This window comes from Chiloscyllium plagiosum, unplaced genomic scaffold (genome assembly GCF_037043375.1).
Source record: "Chiloscyllium plagiosum isolate Xiang-an unplaced genomic scaffold, Cpla_swu_hap1 HiC_scaffold_3, whole genome shotgun sequence".
NCBI lineage: Eukaryota > Metazoa > Chordata > Chondrichthyes > Orectolobiformes > Hemiscylliidae > Chiloscyllium > Chiloscyllium plagiosum.
In genome coordinates, this window is record NW_028270141.1 from 106,631,965 (window position 1) to 106,644,239 (window position 12,275).

Sequence of the window (12,275 nt, forward strand, 5' to 3'; positions counted from 1 at the left end):
TAGACTTGATCGGGCTGAGATGAGCAGATTTTGTTTAATGTCAATTATCTGGAACTGGAGACCTTTCTTCCTCTTATTGCATTGGGGCTTAGCTTCACTTGTTGCCCTGGGGTGAGTATTAGTCCATCATATTGAGAGACTGAATTTTGGATGAACATCTTGAGCTACCTCACCCAGATCTGCAAACTTCAGAATGTTGCATGAAGCATTAGTGTCTCTGTCACTTCACAATCTCTCGATGGTCTCCTTTTGCAGTCATCATTCTAACAGTCACAACCCACTTATTACTTGTAGTCCTGACAACACCAACCTGTTCTATGGCATAAAGTGAATCATCAGATTGGTTGTCCAACATCTCTGCGGTAGCCAGCTTTGTAGGCTTGCTTTGTTGGATTCAGCTACGCAATTGGGTATCAAACGACGCAGCTTTTTGCAGTTAAAGCCCTGCGTTCCCCGCACCGGATATGCTTTCTTTTCTTTTCTGTGGTGCCCTCCACATTTACATCTTGTACTCTGGCCTTGATCTTTCTGCTGGCTCCTTGCAAATATTTCTTCATGGAGAGGTGTCTTCAAGGCCTTTAAAATTTATCTAATCTGACTAGTCTGCTCCTCAGTGAGATGAAGGGGGCAGCGGCTTTTCAGCCAATCTTTCCCCAGCGCTGGTAACAGAGTTTCCAGACTTATTCATCAACGATTCTTACTCAGCTGTGTTGTGACCTGATAGTTTGTTCAACAGGACTAGAGGGATTTCCAACTCTCACTCATATTTCATTTCCACAGCACCAGGGACGGGAAAATTCACAGCTATCCCGACTCCCCCATTACCTTAAAGGACTGCTGTTCTAATTCTTCCATGCTCCTTGTCAACGTCAGCTGGCTCTCTTACAGCTCGAAAGAAGCACACTATTTCAACTGGTCACTTCTGACATGTTCAGAAATCGCTGGAAAAGCTCAGCAGCTCTGGTAGCACCTGTGAAGAGAAATCAGACTTAATGTTTTGGCTCAAGTGACCCTTTCCCACAACAGCTCTGAGGAAGGGACCCTCAACCCGAAACGTTAACTCTGATTTCTCTCTGCAGATGCTGCCGGACCTGCTGATCGTTTACAGCAATTTCTGTTTCTGTTTCTGATTTAGAGTATTCACAGTTCTTTCAGTTTTTGCTTATGATATCTTGTTTCGTACAATGTGTTTTAGTGGCAACTTATTTTAAAGTGAAAGAAAGTTACAGCAGAGTTCACAAAAAACAGTGGCAAGCCTCAAATGTATAATGTACAAATGCACATACTTTAAAGTGAAATTTACTTCAATGAAAGGATTATGGAGCCACTTTGCACAAAAGGAAGTTGTTGTGCATGAGTTAGCTCCCTGGGAGTGTTAGCCAATTAGCCCTGCTCCCATGCTTTTCCTCATAGCCCTGAAAATGTTTCATTATAAAACATACAACCAATTCTACTTTGTAGGTTACCATTGGATCTACTTCACAGCATTGCCAGGCCTTGCATACCAGGTGATAACCACTCGCTGAGCAAAGAAAGACTATTTTTGTGCCAAAGCATTAAGTAGAGCACTTCCTGCCTCCGCACATATCTCAGTGTCAGCGACTGGTGCTGTGCATTAAAACAAACAAATTGACTTGATGCAGATTCACAGGCAAGTTTGCGTTGTTCATTTTTGTAGGTTTATGCAATCCTTAACTATGTGTTGTTCCAGTCCTTGTAACCAATTCACATTGTGTTTAGCAGCTGTCACCTCTGTAGAACATGTTTCTTACAATTTGATGCACAATAGTTCCTTACTCCTTTCTAACCAGCAGCAAGGGCCATAGTGAAAATAAGCTTCCTCCTCTGATTGTTATCTAAGTCTGTCATATTGTAACCAACCTTTGTCAGTGGAGCCAGTTGAAGGAGTATTATAAAAATAAGTGGCCAGATTGTTTTCTCATAAATATAAAATTTGTGCAAAGGAGATTGCATTAAAGATTGCACATAAACAATGTTTTAAAAAAAAGCAAAGTTCAAAGTTTGTGCGAAGATTTGTAGCTCGGGTGCTCGTTGTTGTGGTTCTGTTCGCCGAGCTGGAAGTTTTTGTTGCAAACGTTTCGTCCCCTGGCTAGGCGACATCATCAGTGCTTGGGAGCCTCCTGCGAAGCGCTTCTTTGATGTTTCCTCTGGTGTTTATAGTGGTCTGTCCCTGCCGCTTCCGGTTGTCAGTTTCAGCTGTCCGCTGTAGTGGTTGGTATATTGGGTCCAGGTCGATGTGTTTGTTGATGGAGTTTGTGGATGAATCCAAACTCCATCAACAAACACATCGACCTGGACCCAATATACCAACCACAACAGGCGTTGTACATTGCACATTGAGCTAGCGAACTTGCAGGCCTAAGGCTCCTGCCACTCATTATGTGTTGGCTTGAATTCTGTAGTGTGACATCACTAGAACAGCATCGGACAGCTCTCCCAGAGCCGGTATATTTTCACCGAACTAACAAAGCAAACTGCATTCTTACAGTGCATTTGGCAAGACAGGTTTCATGAGCTAGCCAGCCTCCTGACACAAAGGGACTCCAAAGTTATTTTAAAATTTCCATTTGTCGTGCTAAACTCATCAAGAAAGATAGATTCTCAGATCGCTCCATCATCAACAATTGGCTGGACATCGAATATAAACAATCCAATTGTGTCAGTGCATATAAAGCATAAATTGTGGCTTTTATTTGATGGGAAAAACCTGGCAAATGGAGTGGTCTAAATCTGAAGCCAATATTGTGATTGACTATTTGGTTGTACTTTGTACTTCACTGTAGGCTTTAACAAACATTTAAATTTGAGCGATGAATCATCTGAGCAGCCGTAATACCACCTAATCTGGATTTATACAGTAAACAGTGTTCCATTTAAGAATCTCTTGTACTCAGCAGCCAAGATTTGCTTCCATTTACATTGCTGTAACCAAAATGTGCACTAGCGATGTTTCATTCCAAAACAAATATATCCATCTCTTTAGTCCCCATTCACCATGGCATGACTCCCTTCTGTTGAAAGGACAGAAAGCTTTAAAATGCACTGTACAGATGCTGTTCAATAAATTGCGTGGCATTCAAGGTGTTGAGTTGTTATTACAGCACTCCAACTACAGAAAAATGATGTACCAGCAGAGTAAATTGAAGCACGTATTGCTGGTTATCTAAACACAATTTAAAGTGAATCGCACGGATCTTACTCAGTTGCGTAATTGCCCAAATTTCTCCATGATTGATTTTTAAAATTTGAAATAAGTACTTAAGGCTGCATTTGGAGTATTCAGTCCAACTCTAAGGCAATCTAATTTCAGAAGGTCATTGACTAATGGGAGAAAGGTAACCTGCTCGTCTTTGTGACTTGGGTTACAGGTTTAAAAGGGAGAGTCTGGAAGTTAAACTTGGTTCAGCTTCCAGGCAGCAGGATGCAGTTTTCACATACTACAGGGCTGACTGCAAAAATGCGAATGCAAATATTTCACTTCCATTTCTGTTTGCATGAGAAGGAATGAAGGGACTTTTCCCAGTATCCTGGAGGTGGGTTCAGGGACAAGTGATGGAGGAACTCCACAGAAGTGAAGGTGGGTCAGGGTTTCTGATGAGATCCCTCCCTCAGCTGGTTTTTCATGGGCAAGGAATCTTGATGTGGCCCACAGATAAGTAACTTAGTGGGTTATTGAGACTGTTGAGAAGCCAGTTAAGAGGTCTTTTAGCACCAAACCCTAGACATCCCACACATGCAATCTGTGTCCTGACCTGGCTCCCAGTGTCGCCAAGGCAACTGCATAGTGAGAAGCTGCGTCTTTGGTGAAAGTGAAAAGCTGAGAAGACTTTGACCAATTTCACTGAAGGACTCCAACCTTGGCCATTGAGATACTGCTTCTCTCGGAGAGTGCTTTCCCTAATTGACAGCCGATTGCCAACGTTCTGGAAGGCACTTCTCCTGTCTTCACCTCATTCCTCTTCACAAACCCGGAAACCTTCACAACAGCATCGAAACAGCTTCTCCAGCTCCCTCTTCCACTTCTGCTGAGGATCAACGCAAAGGCCACAGCACAGCCAGCAACTCAAGAAGCGACAGGAGAACATCAGCAGTGTTAGCTGTCTCCTCCTTTGCCTCTCCACAGGGTGGATGAAGAGCTGGATACATCGAGCCGGAAGGAGGTGAGAACTCTTCCCAGACTCCCCAACACCAGCTCCAAAGGCTGAGATGAATGCGATATGACGCTTCTTCAGAAGGAGATTCATATCGGACTTGCTGTATTTCTCCAGAACTTTCCTCTGTTTTTAAATTTCACATTTCCAGCATCTGCAGTCCTTTCCCATTATCTGAGTGCTGCAGAGGACACAGGCTGTCACTGTCGACATCTACAGCCTCCTGAAACAAGATCTTCTTCCCTGTAATGATGGATTGTCAATGGCTAACAAAGTGTCCGCCAGTGGATGGCCAATTCCCCACTTCCCCCTGCTCTATGTTTCACGCTCTCACAAGCTGTGTGCTCTCTTCTGCAAGCAGAAAAGGCTAAGAGGTCATAACAGAAAGATGGTCTTCAGCAATGTTTCCTAGAACCAACAATGGGGCATGCCATATTAGATTTAAAAATAATTAATAGCAATAATAATTAAAAATAAGCCAGATTTAATGAATAGTTTGTGAGCATTTATTTAATATTAATCATATCACAATACATGCTGTAGAACATAGCGTTCAAGAGGGAATCAGATGACCTTTTGAATAGAAATGGTGTGCAAGGATATAAGGAAAAGGCTGGAGATTGGCGCTAGGCAATAGAATTGGATCAAGTACGATGGACCAAATGGACTCTTTCTGCTCCGTGATGATACTGCGATTCTGGTGCGTGAATGGGAGAAAGTGACAAACATTCTCGCTTCAGGCTTTTATTGCGATGAGGCAGCAGCAATATAAACCTAAAAGAAGAACATAGATGAAAAATTCAAAGCATCGCACAGTTATTGGTGCATGGGTGAAATACAAAGGCTCGCAAAAGATACCAAAACAAATCTTATGGGTTACACGAAAGGAAAAAGCACGAAAATCAAAGCTTGCAGGTGATATAAAGTCAGCACAAATATTTTAAAATTGCTTAAGCAAAGAAAGCATTTTTGGCAGGAATTGACTTCAAATTGTTAAACTGGTTAAGGAGACAGTTGGTGTATGTTACATGTCATAACAGAATGAGACAGATTAAATACAGTCAGGGTGTGCCTGCTGACCCGGGGGTCCAGAACCAGAAATCATAGCCTAAAGATACAGTGTAGGCCACTTAGGACTAAGATAAGGCAAAGCTTCTTCACCTAAGTAGGGAGCCCGTGAAATTCTCTGCCACAGAAAGCAGTTGAGGCCAAAACATTGAATGTTTTCAAGAAGGTGTTAGATATGGTTCTTAGAACTAAAGATATCAAAGGTTTTGGGGAGAGCGTGGAAATGGGATATCATGTTCGATGATCTATCGTGATCATATTCATTGAAGGAGTAGGCTCGAAGGGCCAAATGGCTTAAACCTCCCCCTACTTTCACTATTTCTAATGGACAGAATGTGACTAGAGATGTCTCATAAGGATCTGTGTTGGGGCAATAATTAGTCGCAACATTAATAACAAGATAAGAATGAATATTAGTCCACACACACCTTTCCCAGAGTTGCAATGTTTAGAATATCTTTCAGTAGATGTAGCTTCCTCAGACTACCATTGGGATGATCAGTCAGGACATATTTCAACAACATAGACATTGCATTATTGACAATCTGGCAGGTTATCTCTGTATTGTAGATTACACCAAAGTCTCCAGAAGAACCAAATGTGAGTTTGAAACAAATCCCAAATCGTTCATGTAGCAGCAAGGACACATAATGTTATTTTCAACTGAAAAAATATCAAATCAACATGTGCCAAATCAATTGCTTCAAATCAGTCTACTTGTCAAATGGCATTAAGACTGACTGCTCGCACCAACGTGCAGCAGCTCGCTGCTCTTTAACAGCGGGGTTTCTCCTCAGGGTTTACTGTGCCCACACGTGCATGAGCAGTCCAAGGCACACAAAGTGATGTCCCTTTATCACCCACCTTATCCATGACCAATTCTACACAACGTCACCTGACCAATTGGTTGATGATTTGCTGCAATTAGTTCTGAGCAAGTTTTCTACACACACTTTGAAGAATTCCTTCACATTTGCAATGGCCAAACACGACTTGCGTCCTTGTGCGCATTTGACACTGCTAACCTATTCATCATGTCCCACTCAAGGAAGCCACAGACAATTGCACTTTAGACCTGCAAGTGGATCAAGTTGAATCAAATTAGAAATTAGTCTCAACAGAGAGCTCATATATTTTGAACACGCCCAAGCAGAGTACATTCAGCAAGCAATGTCAGATGGTGACCAGCTATAGCAGCTCAAAATGTTCAAAAGATCATCATTAGCACTAAAAACAAAACTAAAAAACAAAAGAACGGTGAACACTGGAAATCTAAAACAAACGTTGCTTCCTCTAAACCTACAGCCAGATCTGTTGAGCTTCTCCAGCAATTTCTCTTTTTGATAATAGTTTTCTATATGTCTGGGACAGGACTCCTGACAAAGAAGTAGGCATAGAGACACAAATGATGGAAGAAGCATTCAGCATCATGGCTTGCCCAAACTTCATTGAGGTCAAGGTAGAAAGTAACAAAACTCTGTCCTTTGCTGAGCACAGATTATTCAGCATCAGAGAGGGGAAGGCCAGTGTATGGTGAAGCCTCAGTAAGAGATATAAAGTAGAAGTTTCATGGAATCCCTACAACGTGGAAACAGGCCCTTCAACCCAACAAGTCCACGCGTCCTTCTGAAGAATAACCCACCCAGACCCATTGCCCTACCCTATTATCCTATATTTAGCCCTATAAAAAAGAAGAGATAGACTCGTAGGGAAGGGGATGGGAGGGGAGGAGGCATCCAGCAGGAGACTTGTCCCTGTGAGTGCTTGGAGCTTGCGAACTTAACACCTGACAGGAAGAGAGAAAGTTTATTGTTAGAGTGAAGAGTGAAATGGAACTGGAGCCATGGGATGCAGTGCTGACTGAGAGAGTAGTTAAGAGTGTGCATGTTGCCGTCCATGGCACAGAGTGTGGATGTCAGAATGGTGGGGGAGGGGCGCAATAGCAGCTGTCTGAGGAGCGTTGTATTTCTTGGAAGTACCTGCATTCCTGATTGGGTTCAAAACATGAAGGATGGAACTTCAGTTGGAATCCATGTGTGGTAAAGCAGAGCTGGAGGCACTCACTGAAGAAGGGGATATGGTGTGTAAATGGATTTTAGCAAACAATTTATCAAACACTAGGAGGCAGATGGAAAGCGATGAAGGTGAACAGGCTGAAAGACTCAAATGGAAATTCTGTCAGTAGGAAAAGCAGAACTTCTTCAAGGTGGGCATAGCTGGAAAAGAAATAGAATATTCTTTGTTGTCACATGTACTATACATGTACTGAAGTACAGGAGTACTATGAAAAGTTTTTATAATGGCTGCCTCTAATGGCACCATCTGAGGTACAAGTACCTAGGTACAAATTTTGGATACAAAAGAGGAATAAAAGGAAAAGTGGCAGCATTATTTACACTATCTAAAAAAGGTTAGAAATAAGGTAGGTATTAAATAGTTAAATGGTTGACATTGTTTGGTCAAGAATTTCAAATAGGAGCAGCTCAGCACGCTGTCTGATTGCCCATGTCAGACCCCAGTCTAACAACTGTCCTGCTCCGCTCCAAGCTCCAGTCCACTCAGCACCAGCGCTCAGTGGCACCAAGGTAAGTTGCTCTGGGATTCACTTCCCTACGTTCAAATCCAGGACTTGCCTCCTATTTAGCTGCAGCAGGACTCATTTCCCCACGCGCTGCACCAGGACTCGTTTCCTCACGTGCTGCACCAGGAGTGGTTTTCCCACGTGTTGCACCAGAACTGGCTGCCCCATGACTGATTTCCGCATGTGCTGCACCAGGACCCATTTCCACATGTACTACACCTGTAGTGGTTCTCCCACATGCTGCACTGGCACTGGCTTCCCCACGCTCTGCACTAAGACTCATTTCCCCACATGCTCTTTTAGGACTCATTTCCCCAAGCGCTGCACCAAGACCCATTTCCCCACGTGCTGCACTGGGACTCGTTTCCCCATGTGTTGCACCGGGACTGGTTTCCCCATACACTGTTCTAGGACTCGTTTCCCTAAGCGCTGCACCGGGACCCATCTCCCCATGCGCTGAACTGGTACTCAGTTCCCCACACGCTGCACCAAGACTTGTTTCCCCATGCGTTGCACCAAGACAGGTTTCCCCATGCACTGTACCGGGACTCATTTCCCTACACACTGCACCGGGACTGGTTTCCACACGCGCTGCACCAGGATTGGTTTCTCCATGTGCTGCACCATAACTTATTCCCCACACACTGCACCGGGACTTATTTTCCCACGTGTTGCACCGGGACTGATTTCCTCACACGTTGCACTGGGACTCGTTTCCACGTGCGCTGCACCAGGACTGGTTTCCCCATGCACTGCACCAGGACTCATTTCCCCACACGCTGTACCAGGACTGGTATCTCCAAGTGCTGCACCAGGACCCATTTCTCCAGGCACTGAACCAGGACTCATTTCTCCAGGCACTGAACCAGGACTTATTTCCGCAGGCACTGAACCAGGACTCATTTTCCTGCACTGGGGCCTGTTTCTCCACGCGCTGCACTGGGACTTGTTTCCTATGCACTGCATGAGGACTCGCTTCCCCACGTGCTGCACCAGGATTGGTTTCCCCATGCACTGTTCTGGGATTCGCTTCCCCATGTGCTGTACCAGGATCCGTTTCCCCAAGTGCTGTATCCGGACTGGTTTCCTCATGCTCTGCATGGGATTCATTTCCCCATGCGCTGCATCGGTACCCGTTTCCTCACCCGTTTCCTCACTGTACCGAGACCCGTTTCTCTACACACTGCATCGGGACTGGTTTCCTCACGTGCTCCACCAGGAATGGTTTCCCCAAGCACAGCACAAGGACTCATTTCCCCACACACTGCACTGAGACTCGTTTCCCCATATGCTGCACTGAGACTCATTTCTCCACACGCTGTACCTGGAGTGGTTTCCCCATGCTCTGCACCGGCACTCCTTTTGCTACATGTTGCACCGGGACTGGTTACCCCAAGTGCTGCACCTGGACTTATTTTTCCATGTGCAGCACCGGGACTGATTTGTCCATGTGCTGCACCTGTCTCCCTACGCACTGTTCTGGGACTCGCTTACCCACGTGCTGCACCAGGACACGTTTGCCCTTGCACTGTTCTGGGACTCATTTCCACACACACTGCACTGGGACTTATTTCACCATGCACTGAACCGGTACTCGTTCCCCCTCATGCTGTACTGGGATTCATTTCCCCACGCACTGTTCCGGTACTTGTTTCCCCACACATTGCACTGGGACGGTTTTCCCATGCGCTGCACTGGGACGGGTTTCCCCATGTTCTGCACTGGGACCCATTTCCCCATGCGCTGCACTGGAACCCGTTTCCCCATGCGCTGCACTGGAACCCATTTCCCCATGCGCTGCAGTGGGACAGGTTTCCCCATGTGCCGCACTGGGACGGGTTTCCCCATGTGCTGCAGTGGGATGGGTTTCCCCATGTGCTGCACTGGGACGGGTTTCCCATGCGCTACACTGGGACGGGTTTCCCCATGTGCTGCACTGGGACGAGTTTCCCCATGTGCTGCACTGGGACGAGTTTCCCCATGCGCTGCCCTGGGACGGGTTTCCCCATGCGCTGCACTGGGACCCATTTCCCCATGTGCTGCACTGGGACAGGTTTCCTCATGCGCTGCCCTGGGACGGGTTTCCCCATGCGCTGCCCTGGGACGGGTTTCCCCATGCGCTGCACTGGGACGGGTTTCCCCATGCGCTGCACTGGGACCCATTTCCCCATGTGCTGCACTGGGACGGGTTTCCTCATGTGCTGCACTGGGACGGGTTTCCCCATGCGCTGCACTGGGACGGGTTTCCCCATGCGCTACACTGGAACGGGTTTCCCCATGTGCTGCAGTGGGACGGGTTTCCCCATGTGCTGCAGTGGGACGGGTTTCCCCATGCGCTACACTGGGACGGGTTTCCCCATGCGCTACACTGGAACGGGTTTCCCCATGCGCCGCACTGGGACGAGTTTCCTCGTGCTGCACTGGGACGGGTTTCCCCATGTGCTGCAGTGGGATGGGTTTCCCCATGCACTGCACTGGAACCCATTTCCCCATGCGCTGCACTGGGACGCGTTTCCCCATGTGCTGCAGTGGGATGGGTTTCCCCATGCGCTACACTGGGACGGGTTTCCCCATGCGCTGCACTGGGACGAGTTTCCTCGTGCTGCACTGGGACGGGTTTCCCCATGCGCTGCACTGGAACCCATTTCCCCATGCGCTGCACTGGGACGCGTTTCCCCATGTGTTGCACTGGGACGGGTTTCCACATGTGCTGCACTGGGATGGATTTCCCCATGCGTTGCACTGGGACGGGTTTCCCCATGCGCTGCACTGGGACGGGTTTCCCCATGTGCTGCAGTGGGATGGGTTTCCCCATGCGCTACACTGGGACAGGTTTCCCCATGTGCCGCACTGGGACAGGTTTCCTCGTGCTGCACTGGGACAGGTTTCCCCATGCGCTGCAGTGGGATGGGTTTCCCCATGCGCTACACTGGGACGGGTTTCCCCATGTGCTGCACTGGGACGGGTTTCCTCATGTGCTACACTGGGACGGGTTTCCCCATGTGCTGCACTGGGACGGGTTTCCCCATGCGCTACACTGGGACGTGTTTCCCCATGTGCTGCAGTGGGATGGGTTTCCCCATGCGCTACACTGGAACGGGTTTCCCCATGTGCTGCAGTGGGACGTGTTTCCCCATGTGCTGCAGTGGGACGGGTTTCCCCATGCGCTACACTGGGACGGGTTTCCCCATGCGCTACACTGGGACGTGTTTCCCCATGTGCTGCAGTGGGACGGGTTTCCCCATGTGCTGCAGTGGGACGGGTTTCCCCATGCGCTACACTGGAACGGGTTTCCCCATGTGCTGCAGTGGGACGTGTTTCCCCATGTGCTGCACTGGGACGGGTTTCCCCATGCGCTACACTGGGACGTGTTTCCCCATGTGCTGCAGTGGGATGGGTTTCCCCATGCGCTACACTGGAACGGGTTTCCCCATGTGCTGCAGTGGGACGTGTTTCCCCATGTGCTGCAGTGGGACGGGTTTCCCCATGCGCTACACTGGGACGGGTTTCCCCATGCGCTACACTGGGACGTGTTTCCCCATGTGCTGCAGTGGGACGGGTTTCCCCATGTGCTGCAGTGGGACGGGTTTCCCCATGCGCTACACTGGAACGGGTTTCCCCATGTGCTGCAGTGGGACGTGTTTCCCCATGTGCTGCACTGGGACGGGTTTCCCCATGCACTACACTGGGAAGGGTTTCCCCATGCGCTACACTGGGACGGGTTTCCCCATGTGCTGCAGTGGGACGGGTTTCCCCATGCGCTGCACTGGGACAGGTTTCCCCATGCGCTGCAGTGGGATGGGTTTCCCCATGCGCTACACTGGGACGGGTTTCCCCATGTGCTGCTTTGGGACGGGTTTCCCCATGCGCTGCACTGGGACGGGTTTCCCCATGCGCTGCACTGGGACGGGTTTCCCCATGCGCTGCACTGGGATGGGTTTCCCCATGTGCTACACTGGGACGGGTTTCCCCATGCGCTGCTCTGGGACGAGTTTCCTCGTGCTGCACTGGGACGGGTTTCCCCATGTGCTGCAGTGGGATGGGTTTCCCCATGCGCTGCACTGGTACCCATTTCCCCATGCGCTGCACTGGGACGCGTTTCCCCATGTGTTGCACTGGGACGGGTTTCCTCATGGGCTGCATTGGGACGGGTTTCCCCATGCGCTGCACTGGAACCCATTTCCCCATGCACTGCACTGGGACGGGTTCCCCCAAGTGCTGCTCTAGGACAGGTTTCCCCATGCGCTGCACTGGGATGGGTTTCCCCATGTGCTGCAGTGGGATGGGTTTCCCCATGCGCTACACTGGGACGGGTTTCCCCATGCGCTGCGCTGGGACGAGTTTCCTCGTGCTGCACTGGGACGGGTTTCCCCATGTGCTGCAGTGGGATGGGTTTCCCCATGCGCTGCACTGGTACCCATTTCCCCATGCGCTGCACTGGGACGCGTTTCCCC

The 12,275-nt window shown here is 48.5% G+C and overlaps 1 protein-coding gene across 3 annotated transcripts in view; it reads right to left on the reverse strand.

Annotated features, from left to right (window-relative positions):
- Positions 1 to 4,672: 4,672 nt before the first annotated feature.
- tpbg (trophoblast glycoprotein) overlaps positions 4,673 to 12,275 on the reverse strand; it is a 222,121-nt gene continuing 214,518 nt past the window's right edge. For 2 of the 3 annotated variants that reach the window (XM_087982347.1, XM_087982344.1), the window contains exon 3: positions 4,678 to 4,946. The gene's annotated coding sequence lies outside the window, so the exon portion shown is untranslated. Of the gene's footprint in view, positions 4,947 to 12,275 lie in introns of all 3 variants that reach the window. The other variant, XR_006311220.2, reaches the window with a different exon arrangement.